Raw genomic sequence first — 13,588 nt, forward strand, 5'->3', positions numbered from 1 at the left:
TATTTGCATCATTATTCTCGTTTCCTAATGAATCGCTGTTTTAATCAAGTTTTATATTGCATCAAATTTCTGTAGTTACACGAAAGTACTAAATTATAGAAAACTTGATATACACGGATTTAATTAATTGATAAATTAGTCAATATATAGGCATTATTATTTCACGTGAAATTTTACAACGTCAAAAACCTAACATTCCTGTACGAGCAGTATTAATCACAAATTGTGAGAATGCCTACTGATAAGGAAGAAAGATAATATAGAAAACGCAGACTTATGGAAAGAGAATCCCTGACATTAGACACGAATACGCGATTTCACGAAATATTTTATGGTATATCTAAGATAGAGAATATATATAGAGTACATATAAGTATATATAGAGTAAGAATATATATAGAGTATATATAAGTACCAAAAATACATCCTAAGACGTGTATGCGATCTACGCTGTATGGGACGTGTTATAAATGGTTTCCGCCACTCAACCGCATTTGAATTTGTGAACACGATCGAACAATTGACACGAATTATTAATTCCCGTCTCTACTCTAGTAACGATTTGCTTTGGAACGAGGTCGAATCGTTCTGATTCCGCGCATGATTAACAAATAATTACAGAGGACATCAATTACTTGGTGGTCTTCGCCATTTCAACGTAGCATCGATGACATCCCGTAATTGGACTCAAAGTGATTTGCTTAAACCGATTAATTTGATCAAACCAACCAATTACTTTAATTAATACAAGCTGTACTCGAGATTCGCGCATCTTGTGTATACACACCGGGTCAGACAAAAGTTTTCATTCATCCCAGTAGAACTTTCGTAGTCTTTGAGGACGAGTGTCGCTTCTCGTGCATCTAAAGTTTCGTTCAAATTAGCCGATTTATTTGAATTCGATCGACTGGAAACCTCTTTGTCACTGTGAATTTGTTACTTAATTGATACTCTTATACTTTAAGCCTTTGTCCTTTAAGCTCTTACATCCATTTTTAATTAGTCAAGTCGTTTGACTTTTCACAAGTATTTTGAAACTATTTTACTAGCGCGAATCTACTTTTTTTACTTGAGATTATCTGCTATTTTTATTGAAATGTATATGTACGTATATACACTTTTGAATTTTAGCCTTCTATTATTCTTATATCCTTTAAACGTCATTTCAAGCTTCAAGCGACTTTAACTCAAATAGCTCGATTTCAAGTTCTAACCTATACTGTAAAGCACACTTGCGAAGTGAAACAGTAAACACGATATGAAAACTCTCTCCCCAGTAAGAAATCGAATATCCAATTTCAATCGTGCTTCATCGATGAAGCATCAATGCTACGTAGAAGCATCGTGGCAGCCGCAATGCGGATCCGTTGCGGATCCGAACAAAAATTTCCTGGCACGATCGTTTTCGTAACGTTATTAGCCGTTTCAGTATCAGGGATGTTTTAAAAATCCGTATCGGATTGTACCATGAAGCGCAATAGCGCTTCGTTTATTTATTTACGAGAAGTGCCGATCAACTCGATTGCTCTTTTTTTTTTTGTCGAAACATACCGTTCAACGCGTTCACGCTTCACTTCATCAGCTATATCAGAAACGTTACACTAAAGAGTCAAAAGGTTGCCAAATATTCGTGCTTTACCTTTTGTTTGTGTGACGTTCTGTAATTGGTTTTCCAATTCAAGAGGTAATTTATACATTAGTTTTTTCTTTATTTGGTTTACGATTATTTGAAAGAAAAGTAATTACGAGAGGAAACTCTGATATGACTAGCGACAAGCTACGTTCGGAACCGAGCGCGTTGTGAATTGACAATCGTAACCAAACATCGCGACACAGTTCACCACACTACGCGTACAGCATGATTACGCTGAGTGGCGTTGAAACGGTTAACGCAACTGCGCGTACGACCGTCGAATGGCAAAGATATTCAAGCTGAGAATCGTCTTCAGATGCTATAGACGACAACTGTACTGACTTTCAAGGAGAAACCATTCGACATGGTCTTATGCTTGTGCCGGGACCTGCGGTTTGCAGTCTCTACATCTGCTATCATTCGAAGCCGAAGTGGTGCCAGGTGATCTCATGCAAACCACCCGTAGTGAGTATATGCTCATTACTTAAACACTTAACACAACCAGAGAGAAACTAAAGCACACCGTTAACGCTTGCACGCTGGTCGTTAAAGCACATGCTACGCGAATAGGGTACACAGCGATTCATCTAACTTGCCTTGAATTACTTTTACAAAGAGACACATGGACAGGAATAATTTTTTGTTACGAGTCGTTTAATTTATTCGTTCGTTAAGACGATTGGTCTGACAAATTCAAAGTCTTGTTCCGTATAAATATTTTTAAATAAGCACGTCATAAGCTTTGTATATTTTTTTTATCGCAAAGAAGAAAGTTCAGAGAAATGTTGAAATTATTAATTACAAAAGAAGACATTTACGTAGTAAAAATGTTAGCGAAAACATTTGTGAAAAAGTTACTTTGTTATAAATTCTAGAAAAAGAAATATTGAAAATCACGTCCCATTTATTCAGTTGCACGTATGAAAAGTATTTTGCATTCGCGCAAAAAAATCCCTTAAGGATACATATTTTATAATAATTGGAGTGTCAAAGTTATTACGCGGATTGGCGTACCTTAACCACGTGCCTTTTAAAGAAACTAGGTTATTCATTTGTTATTCGTTCCTAACTTTCAACTTTATGATTTTTGCGGAATAAAATTTTATATTCCGGTTCAGTTTATGAATGATTCATTTTGAATTTAATAAAATTAGAGTTACAGCAGTGCAATTTAACAAAGAACAAATAATCATTTGTACTTTATTAAAATGTTCTTTTAGCGTCTCGTTTTAATATTTCTCTAATAATATTTTGTTAACCGTTATATTTAAATGAAGGTTTTCAAAGCAGAGACGTACTTTAACGTAGGAAATAGACGTACATTTATAATGAGAATTCAGAAGCAAAAATATTTCATACGAAAATAAATATTCCCCATGTGTAAATAGCTACGTTATGACTTTTATATGACTTTTATCTAACGTCTTTCTAAACCGTTCTAAACCGTTCTAAACCGATCTAAACCGTTGCGCTCACGCGTGGATTTTGCATTTCAATTTTCTTACTTACAGTCCAGTTCAGTGAGACCAAGTTAAATTTTTCAGCCCTCCGAGGTAGAATATGTTTTATAGAGAGACGTACAACGCCATGAAGGGGAGACAGATCAATAAATTGGGTTATCTTTAAATTACTGACAATCATTTCATCGACGCGGTTTCACCGACACCGAGTCCCCCGGCAACGTCTGTCAAAGCTTATTTACCGATACACTGAAATCAACCACAATCATTTTACCGACCTCTTCCTTTGCTGACAGTTATTATACTCGCTGTCATATGTTATCGTTGATTATACATCTTTATTTACAAATTCGTTCCTGTGTATAACGAAACAAAGGAAGAAACGAAAATGATACGTTTCATGACGCATTGTTAAATTATTAATTAACGAGAGTTACATATCTACATGAATGCTTTGAAATGTCAGTTATAATTCATGAAAATGGATACAAGCCATTTTACTATACATAAATAGAATTATAAAGACATGTTACGTACTAATGCTTTTACGAAATATATTTCTGTATACGTTTGACGTTTCTGTATTATTCCTTATGTGCTTTCTGCTCTTGTGTTTAGCTCGTCGGAAGTAAAAATACGTTAAGCGAATCAGCTAATCTATTCGAGCGTTTCAATGGCTCAGTCTTCTCTTATGCAACCATCAAAAGAGAAGATAAGTCTTTGGTTATACAACATTTCATAACGTCCAAAGTAACGGGGCACTAATTAGTTGAAACTTTAAGACAGACCAGATATCAGTCATCGTCCGTAAATACATTTATTACGATCGTTTAAAGTTTAAAGAAACACCGTTATAAAGTCGTAATACGAGACAAAGCGAAGAGAAAGTAAACTGTTGGATATATGACAAAATAATTCTATTTTAAATAAGAGACTGGTCAGCGTGGTTATTTAGTTTACAAAATCAAACGAATTTAATGAATGTAATGGTAAGGAAGTAACTATAAGTGGCTGTTAAACTATTTTTATGCTTGAAAAGTAATTCGCAAAGTAATGTAAAGCAGTACTACTGAGTTGTACATAACCTCTTTCAGAATTTGTTCTTAACCTCTTGCTTCATAGCTTCCTTAATTATACTCTTCAAACTTATTGACTACTTCGATGTTGTTACGAACAGAAACTGATAAAATATTAATCTTAAATATAGATTGAAATGAAAGCTTGTCACGTAAATATATATATATATATATATATATATATATATATATATATATATATATATATATATATATATACACATATGTACTACTTACTCAAACTATGGATCACATAACCTATACAAAAAAAAAAAAAAACGAATTATTGTACACTATAAAGCAAGAGGTTAAATCTTTAATCTGTTAAGAATTAAATTTTTTATTGTAACTGCGAAAATTATAAAAGTACCAAGCGAAGCAAGTACGGAATATATGCGGAATATGAATCGCTCAACGAACCAAAGAGCGACTCAGTGACAAAATTAGTAAAGTAAAGACCACAAATATTACAACATTATATTCTACCACAAAATAATTCTCTATACAAAAAAGGTACACAACGAATCGATTTTTCACAACGATAAGAGTCAACAGAACCAATCAAGACCAGGCGAGACTCTCATAAGACAACGATATCAGAGGGATCAAATCAGCGACTTCAATCTATGTTACAGAGTATAGTTATCAAGAAAAATTGCTCTTTTCATGAAAAGTATGGTAATGATACTCTTATAATACATTGTATATCTGGCAGTCGGATGTGCCCGTGGCCATCGGAAATGTAAAGACGACGCTTTTAGAAAGTGATAGCGCCATCGCGTTTTAAAAACGCGTTAGAAGAAGGACGGTTTCGCTATCCAAGGCGAATCGAAAAGTGTGCGTGTTGCGAGAATCAGAGTTGATCGAGACGTCGAAGCATAGAGTCGTTAGAATTGAGTTGCGAGTGTTGTCGAGTGTTAGAGTTGCTAGTGAGAGAGAGAGAGAGAGTTACCAAATAGTTGTCAAGTTATTTGTTGTAAATACGAGCGTTGCGTTTAGTTTTCCTGTTAATCAAACATCGTTTCTCTGTCTAACTAATATCTGTATTTTCAATCCATTATTAATATATTCCGATATTACAAGTGGGGGCTCGTCCGGGATTGAATAAGACAGAGAAACGATACGATTTAACGGAGCTATTTGTGCGGGAGTAGAAAAGAATAGAATAAAATGGCAAACGTTGAAGACGAACGATTGTCGGGTGAAGAGGATTTGACGCTGGAGGAGCTGAGGAGTAAGCTCGCACAGATGAATCTGCCTATATCCGGTGCGAGATCAGTGCTGGTTGCCAGGTTGAACAGAGCGTGCAAACCTGGTCGATCTACTCCTAAGGATTCGAAGCGTGGCGAAGAACCAACAAACCAGCGAGATCTAAGAAGCAAGCAGAGAGCCGAACGCAGTCAAGAGGGAGAGGAAGACCTCGAGAAGCTGAGGACGAAAGAGCTGAGAGCGCGTCTCGTTAGCTTGGGGTTGAAGGTAACGGGAAGAAAATCCGTACTACGCGCGCGGCTACAGGCGGCCCTAGAAGGAGACGATGTATCGTCGGAAGAAGAGAGCTCCGACGAAAGTGAAGGCGAGGACGATAAACAAGGCGCGCGAGAATACAGGAGAGGCACGCGAGCGGTGTATCAGGACCGCGATGAGTAGCAGCAGAAGGTATGCGTCGGTTCGATGTTGAGTCTTAAAGACGTGGAAGACTCATTGGAGAAATTCAGCGGGGATGATCTGCTGAGTGTAAATCAGTGGGTGGAAGACTTCGAGGAAATGGCAGAAGTGTGGGGTTGGTGAGACGCCCACATGGTGGCCTATGCTAAGAAATTACTCGCAGGCTCCGCTCAGGCCTTCGTACGACAAAAACGATGCGCGAAGTCCTGGGCAAAGCTAAAAAAGGCGTTGAGGAATGAGTTTGAAAATGTAGTAAGCGACCAACAGATACATGGCGAGTTATCCCATAGAAAGAAGAAAGCAGATGAGAGTCTGCAACAATATATGTATCACATGTGCGGGATTGCAAAACAAGGAAGGGTTGATACGCAATCCTTGATAGACTACATTATTCAAGGCATTCCCGACGAGGTCGCGAACAAGACTGTGCTATACGGAGCCAGGAATATCGAGCAATTAAAAGAGCGTTTCAGGCGCTACGAAACGATAAAAAGAGATATGGAGATGAGGACAAAATTTGAGGAGCCGAAGAGTAACAGGGTAAAGCCGGTGGCGAAGCTGTCCGAAACCGAGAGGAACAAGGAACCCGGTCGATCTGGAGATGCGAGGAAGACGCGATGCTACAATTGCTTCAAATGTAGGGAGTACGGACACATCGCATCAAGTTGCGACAATTTGGGTGAGCCCTCAAAAAAAGTTTACAGCGTGTTTCGGTCGTTACAAACAAGGCGTGGTAAGGATGTTAAGATGGAAAATTTCAAATTGAGCGCGTTGATAGACACCGGTAGTGAGCTGACTCTAATGCGAGCAGATCAGCATGTGAAAATCGGAGCGCCCAGATTAAGTCGGGAAATCGTTGGATTTGGCGGTGTCGGTTTCGGAAGGAATTTTACGCTCGGGAAATTTTCCACGAACATTATTATAGACAATGAGTCGTACTGTATAACCATACACGTAGTTCCAGACACAGTGATGCAACATTCGCTTATTATTGGCGCAGACTTTTTGGACACTGTTGAAATAAGTATAAAAGGGGGAGAATCTTTTATTAGTAGAATAAAGGACGAAAATCCCGATGAGTGTCCGGAAGTCCTCAAGATAGATGTAGAGACACAGGCGAGTGAGATAGATTTGTCACACGTTAAGGACATGCAACATAGGCTAAAAAGAGATTTGAAGAGAACCAAAGCATTGCTAAGAGACGCTCAAACGATGCTGGAGAGATCGAAAGGTGACTCGACGGGTAAAGCAGCTTTACGACAGCTGAAGAACCAGTTAGAAGATGCAGAATGCGCTAGAGCAGTTGCAGTTAAAGCGAAACAGGCACTGGAGCAAGAACCGAATGAGACGCAGGCTTCGTTGCAGGAAGTACTGCGGCAACGTTCCGAAGCAGAAGATCGTGTTAATGTAGCTAGTCGCGAACGAACTGAGCTACTGTCGCAATTGGAAGAAAATAAAGAAGAGTTAGCAGAAGTTTTGAAGAAGTATCGGGCAGCTGTGCAGCAAGTGTCGGAGGAACGGAGAATAGTGGCAAGACACGTGGTGATTGGTAAAGTGGACCAAGAGATGGTGTCCTCGTCGGATTCTTGCGGCCAGCAGGAGGACTTAGCGAACATCACGAGGAGGAAGAATCTGGCTAAGGATGTTGTTGATGATATTTGCGAATTTACTGAGAAGGATAGCGTTGCGGGTGTGAGGGTTGTTTCAAGTTTTCGGATAGACTCGAAGAGAGTGAATGCAAGGCGAACGAAAAGACAAGGGAAGTCGCACGTGCGGAATCCCTCCAATAATATCGATACGAAGATTCGATATACAGAGGATGTGGATGACGAAGACGACGATGGGACTGTCGAGGACACGATGAACGTGAAGACCTTCGAAAAAGAAGAGATCATAGTCTCGGTAGATGGTAAGTTGTTAAAGTCTTCCATGTACGAACCGAGCCTACGAAAATGTCACGATGCTGCCACGACGATCAAAGCCCCTGACAAGAGTGAAATGGGTAAACAAACAACGGAGAGGAGGATAGAGGAAGAGCGAAAGAGGAGCAGTAGCATCGAGGACGAACAGGCCGCGGTGTTCCAAGAGGAACGAGATCAGCTGCGTGCGGACGCAAAGAGACGGATTGAGGAGATCCAAATCCGAAACAAGCGGGCGTATAACAGGAGACGCAAGAAGGCGACAGCATACAGGACGGGAGATCTAGTGGCAATCGAGAGGATGCAGAGGGGTCCCGGGCTAAAGCTGCATCCGAAGTTTCTTGGACCGTATCGGGTGATAAAAGTCCTGCGCTGTGACCGATACATAGTGCAGCGAGAGGGGGAGCACGAAGGGCCACGTACAACTTCCACGGCAGCCGATCACATGAAATGGTGGAATGCTGACGATAGTGATGTAAGTGCGAGCGGCGCTGATGAGCACATCTGAGGGCAGATGTGATTGTCAGGAAAGGCCGATTGTAATATCGTAGAATAGCTTTGACCAATCAAAGATCTCCAAAGATCGGCTGAAAATAGAAAAACCGTGTACGTCGTGTTTCTGTGGTTCGTTTACATTTAAGAGTGCCTACGTGACTAAAGGCACGTAGTTGGTAGTTCTTACATAGATATGAGGGAAACAATAGACAACGTTAGAAGAAGGACGGTTTCGCTATTCAAGGCGAATCGAAAAGTGTGCGTGTTGCGAGAATCAGAGTTGATCGAGACGTCGAAGCATAGAGTCGTTAGAATTGAGTTGCGAGTGTTGTCGAGTGTTAGAGTTGCTAGTGAGAGAGAGAGAGAGAGGGAGAGAGAGAGAGAGAGAGAGAGAGAGAGAGTTACCAAATAGTTGTCAAGTTATTTGTTGTAAATACGAGCGTTGCATTTAGTTTTCCTGTTAATCAAACATCGTTTCTCTGTCTAACTAATATCTGTATTTTCAATCCATTATTAATAAATTATAATTAATCGGACAAAATTACACCTTTAATATATTCCGATATTACATTACCGTGATGTAATATTTATCATGCTTATTTTGTACGTAAAACGAATCGTTGGAATATTCCCGAAGCTAACGAAGCATTTCCCAAAAGTTAAACCGAAGAAATTAACGCGAATAGTTAAGTGAAATTTTTCCATTAACTTGCTGACCAACCGGCAAATAAAAAATCATAAAAATTGTTTCAATGTGTTGAGGTCACGCATAACTTCTTTTTTCATTGACGATTACCAAACAGGTAAAATTTCGAAATTGTACGAAGGCCACGTGACCAGATCGTATTGGAATTGGAAGTGCATGGAAAAAGACAACTCGAAGTACAAACCTTGAGCTGTACTACTCGAAGTACAAACGTGAACTAATGGATGCAGAAAAGCAATTAACGCCAAACATCCGAACAGCATCTTGGAGCCCGTCATTGTTCTGAAATAAAAGAAGTGACGAATTAAAAAGACGCAGGACTAATAATAATAAAGGAAACTTAGTTCGTATTATAAATTGAATTTACATCAGAAAAGAAGCACGATCAAGCGAAACAGATCGTAGAAATGACAAATATCATCGATATACGTTTCAGTGTAATTTCACTTTTGAAAATTATTTAGTTTAATACGATCGTATTCATCGCTCTGAAACTTTTATTGTGCTGCAATTTGTGCTGCGTCTTTTTAATTTCTCTATCTTTCTGTGTTTTCGGAAAAATTACTTGAAAGATTAAGAATTGCTTGCCTTATTTTATTTTCGATTAGTTAGGATTTGATTATTCCAGGTAAGGTTTATTATTTATAACAGGTTTTATCACTTGTTTATTATTTAGGAGTTTGTTATTTTAGGATTAGTACCTTTTAGGATTTCTTATCCTTCGAGTTTCTGTTTCAGATATCTAGGATTATTTATTCGATTAAGATAATTTAAGAGTTTCACAATGTACAAAGAAATAATCGTGTGAAATTTAGATTTATGCTTTAAACGTATTAAACACGCGGTAATTTCAATGTCTATAGCCTCGAACGTGTTCTGATTAGTTGTGTCATTGTCTGTGACATTGAAATCACAAAAATCCATTGCAAGTGTGCTGTCATGCAATGTGGATGTAATTGGGTTTTTTGGGTATTTCCTGTATCTGATTTGTACAGTACTATTTTAACGCAAGAACAGGAAACTTATTATATATTTCCCGTCCATTATTTGAATCGTTGTGAAGTGTAACGAATTATATTCGATTCGAGGAGATGTTAATGAATTACCCATTTCATATGTAATTACATGGAAATAAAAATCATTGCAAAAATAATTGATCTAATGACAACGGAATTTCCAATATTTTTTTGTTTCGTCACGTCTTTTTCATAATATATCTTTTATAGGTACGTGATTTATTAATCGTTCGAATGGAAATAATTATTCGTATAATATTCAAATGATTCTAGCCATAAAATAAATTAAAACGATACCTGTCAATGATATGCAATCTGCGTATGACGTCAACCTCGATCTATGCTTATACAAGAAATTTTATCAATCAATGACTAGATATACAATAATCAAATATCATAAAATTTCCTGAAAACCTTTAGGTGTTAATATTAAGGTGTTAATATCTTTAATATTTGCAAGTTATTGTTTAGCGCTAATTAGTTAGAATGTAACAAGTGGTGTACCAGAATTGAGATAACTAAGCCACACGAACAATCTTATTTAGATCTTTTTAATTTTTTAATTCTCTTTTGCTCTAATACTTCGTAAAATTAATCTTCATTAGCTACTACACTTCATAGAATAACAAGAGATAATTTTTCTTATATAACGTTTCATTCATAAAACCTATCATTAAAGTATATCTTCATAAAAATATCATTCCATACTAACGGTATATTTGGTGTCATACGAGATAACAGTTACCAGTGATGACATATGTAACTTTATAAAGATATCTCGTTTTATTATATATTAAAAGAATGTACTCATTGCTGCTATATTTCAGATGAAAAAAAGGAGGCAACGATTTTACAGTAAAATCGTTCGTTTACAACTGATTCATTTACATTTCATGATAATACTGTGCATTCTGAATATGCTATGATTTGGTTTAAAATAATAAATAGTCCATTCTTGCATACTATTGCTCCAGCTTTACTTGTATTTTCGATATTGGTATAAATAGAAAGACAATTAATGTCGTTCGAGTCTATTTTCGGATCATTTATATTACGTTTAATCCATATAGTTATTATATGAGACATAGTATCGTAAAATTTGGAAGAATAAAACGTTCGTACAGGAAGTACATTTTATAAGAACTCCAACAAATCTGCGTGTGCACCTAAAATACAAACTGATAGTGATTGTTCATAAGTTTATATACATTATCTAATGTCAATCGAAGGTATCAATTCTTTTTCTCCATAAGAGTACTTTTTCATTTATATGTGTTCAAAAATACATGTGTTCAACCGTGAAGCATATGTCACCTACAACGAAAAAGAGTTTTCCTATACTTAATATTTCCTTTATATACCTATGAAAGTCTATTCTTCGCGTAGTATGAAATTATGAATAAATCTGGAATATTGTTCAATCTGAAAAGAAAAATAACTTATTGACATCATTCATTGATACGAGATTCAGAATGTTTGTTTTGTCTTGCAGAAAAAGAAGGCAGCCCTCCCTTTCTTTTAATGTGAAATAGAAAGCGAAAATTTGAAAACAGATTTTTTGGAAATTTACTTGCAAATATCGTTTTCAATATCGTGATTTTCTTCCCAATGGTACTGTACTTTCAAATTTTCCAGTATTCCTCTAAAAACAAAAAGTCGAACCTCGTTATTATTAACATAGGCATTACAAGGAAGAGAAGTATTAGAAAGCAGCTCCTTTTTATTATGGATTTCTTTATAATCATGTAAATAAGAAATTCCGGAAATTTTTTCCTAAAGAATTTAATTCTTGTGTTTTGATTGATAATTATTACAATACATACTAACTTTTCGCATACTGTTCGCGTCTAACAATTTCCTAATAATAACTACTTCAAAATAACATATGTTCTTGCACGAATTCAAAAGTACGTATGATACAATTACAATTGATTCTAAAATAATAATTATTTAAAGATATTAAGATACTAATTAAACGTTTCACTATATTTCAAAATCTGGAACAACAAATTTTTATTTATAAAAAATGAAACTGTGTTTATATATTCTTTGTCATGATGCTATTTCTTATTACCATGTCGACATTTTTTAAAATTCATTTTGTTATCTCTACGCAATATGAAAATTCATATACTGCTTAATATTTTTTACATATTATCCATCCACCGCATGATATCTCCTGAAAAATCAAAATATTAATGTTATATTATTACAATGCTTCTTAAATTTCAATTTTTGACAAATTTGAAATCCAATATATTTTGCACAATTATTATTTATCAAAAAATTCCAAGTTAGTAACTTTCTTTTCAAACGGCAAATATCATATACTTTGACTTACCTGTAAGTTTTTGTTCCTAATCATCATTTCCTCTTATAGAACATCATTATTGTTCTTATAATTACTACCAGTGTCATAGATATTGTAGTGGCTACAACTGAATTAATAGAAAATGATAAATAACTGTGTATAACACTAACACATAACTGTGTATAACAATGACACATAACTTTTACTTACATATCAGTCGATAAGGGATTACTGTGATATCCTGTTGATGTTTCTTAAGGCACTTGATTAGGTGTGATACGGTATCATTCCTTATGGTATACTGTAGATAAGTATTTTAGAAAATAACAAGAATAAATCTAAATTATTCAGAGGTTCCAGTTTCGGCTTAGACATAAATACAGGACCATTTGCAAAGAAGAAAGGGTGCGTTTCTACAGCCTCGTTATAGTAACCATGAATACCAATCTCTGAATTACTGGTTACTAAACATAAATATCCCATAAAATTTAATATATTTCTTTAATTTTTAATACATACATGAGTTAGTAGTTCTAAATTATGAATCATCCTACCTGTGATATTACGCTTTTCCTTATAATATCATCACTCGAGTGAACAACATTAAGATCATGTAAACCATGTCATCCTATCTTACTGTGAAGATACTTAGTTATGTTATCTAACATTATAAAAATATCATCAAATTCAAGTCCTTTTATTCACATCACATGGCCACGACGATCTGGTTCTTCGTTATATAATGTTCTAAAATTTGTCGTATATATAGGATGTACAAACCGTGATATCAAGGTATCAGTTCTTCCTTCCCAAGGGACAGTTTCATTAAAATTCTGATAGAATTAAAAATTAATTATTAATATTCTAACAATCATATGTGTTAAATACATTATAGTCAATGATATATACCTGAGCGAATGTAGGGGTGATTCCTTGATAATTATAAATGTCATCAGCCCACATCATTGTGCCACTTCTTTGTACTCCAGCCTCTAGATTAACAGCCTAAACAAACATACAAAATTTTATAGAAGCTGTACAAAATATAGTATATATGCGCAATATTGAAGCGTTCAAGGGGATATAAAGGTAATGTACATCACATACACGTGTACTCTCATTCAACAAAATACAATTAGATTTAATAGTATAAGCTCTTTTATTCATCATAATAGATTGGAAATTTAAGTGTCTTACGAGGGTGAGTAAAAAGTTACCCGCTCTGTCGGTGTAGAATTTATTTTAAGCAATTGTCAAAAAAGACATACATCATTTTTTGACATAATCACTCGATTTCTGTATACACT

At 35.9% G+C, this 13,588-nt stretch overlaps 3 protein-coding genes across 4 annotated transcripts in view; 2 read left to right on the top strand and 1 right to left on the bottom strand.

The window, feature by feature from the left end:
* The window catches only part of LOC126876932 (omega-amidase NIT2-A-like), a 142,407-nt gene that overhangs the window by 49,382 nt on the left and 79,437 nt on the right, over positions 1-13,588 (top strand). The window lies entirely within an intron of this gene.
* The window catches only part of LOC126876925 (uncharacterized), a 68,799-nt gene that overhangs the window by 24,490 nt on the left and 30,721 nt on the right, over positions 1-13,588 (bottom strand). The window lies entirely within an intron of this gene.
* LOC126876929 (katanin p60 ATPase-containing subunit A-like 2) overlaps positions 1-13,588 on the top strand; it is a 117,417-nt gene that overhangs the window by 12,469 nt on the left and 91,360 nt on the right. The gene's annotated exons all lie outside the window — the stretch shown is intronic.

This window comes from Bombus huntii, unplaced genomic scaffold (genome assembly GCF_024542735.1).
Source record: "Bombus huntii isolate Logan2020A unplaced genomic scaffold, iyBomHunt1.1 ctg00000106.1, whole genome shotgun sequence".
In the NCBI taxonomy this organism is placed as follows: domain Eukaryota; kingdom Metazoa; phylum Arthropoda; class Insecta; order Hymenoptera; family Apidae; genus Bombus; species Bombus huntii.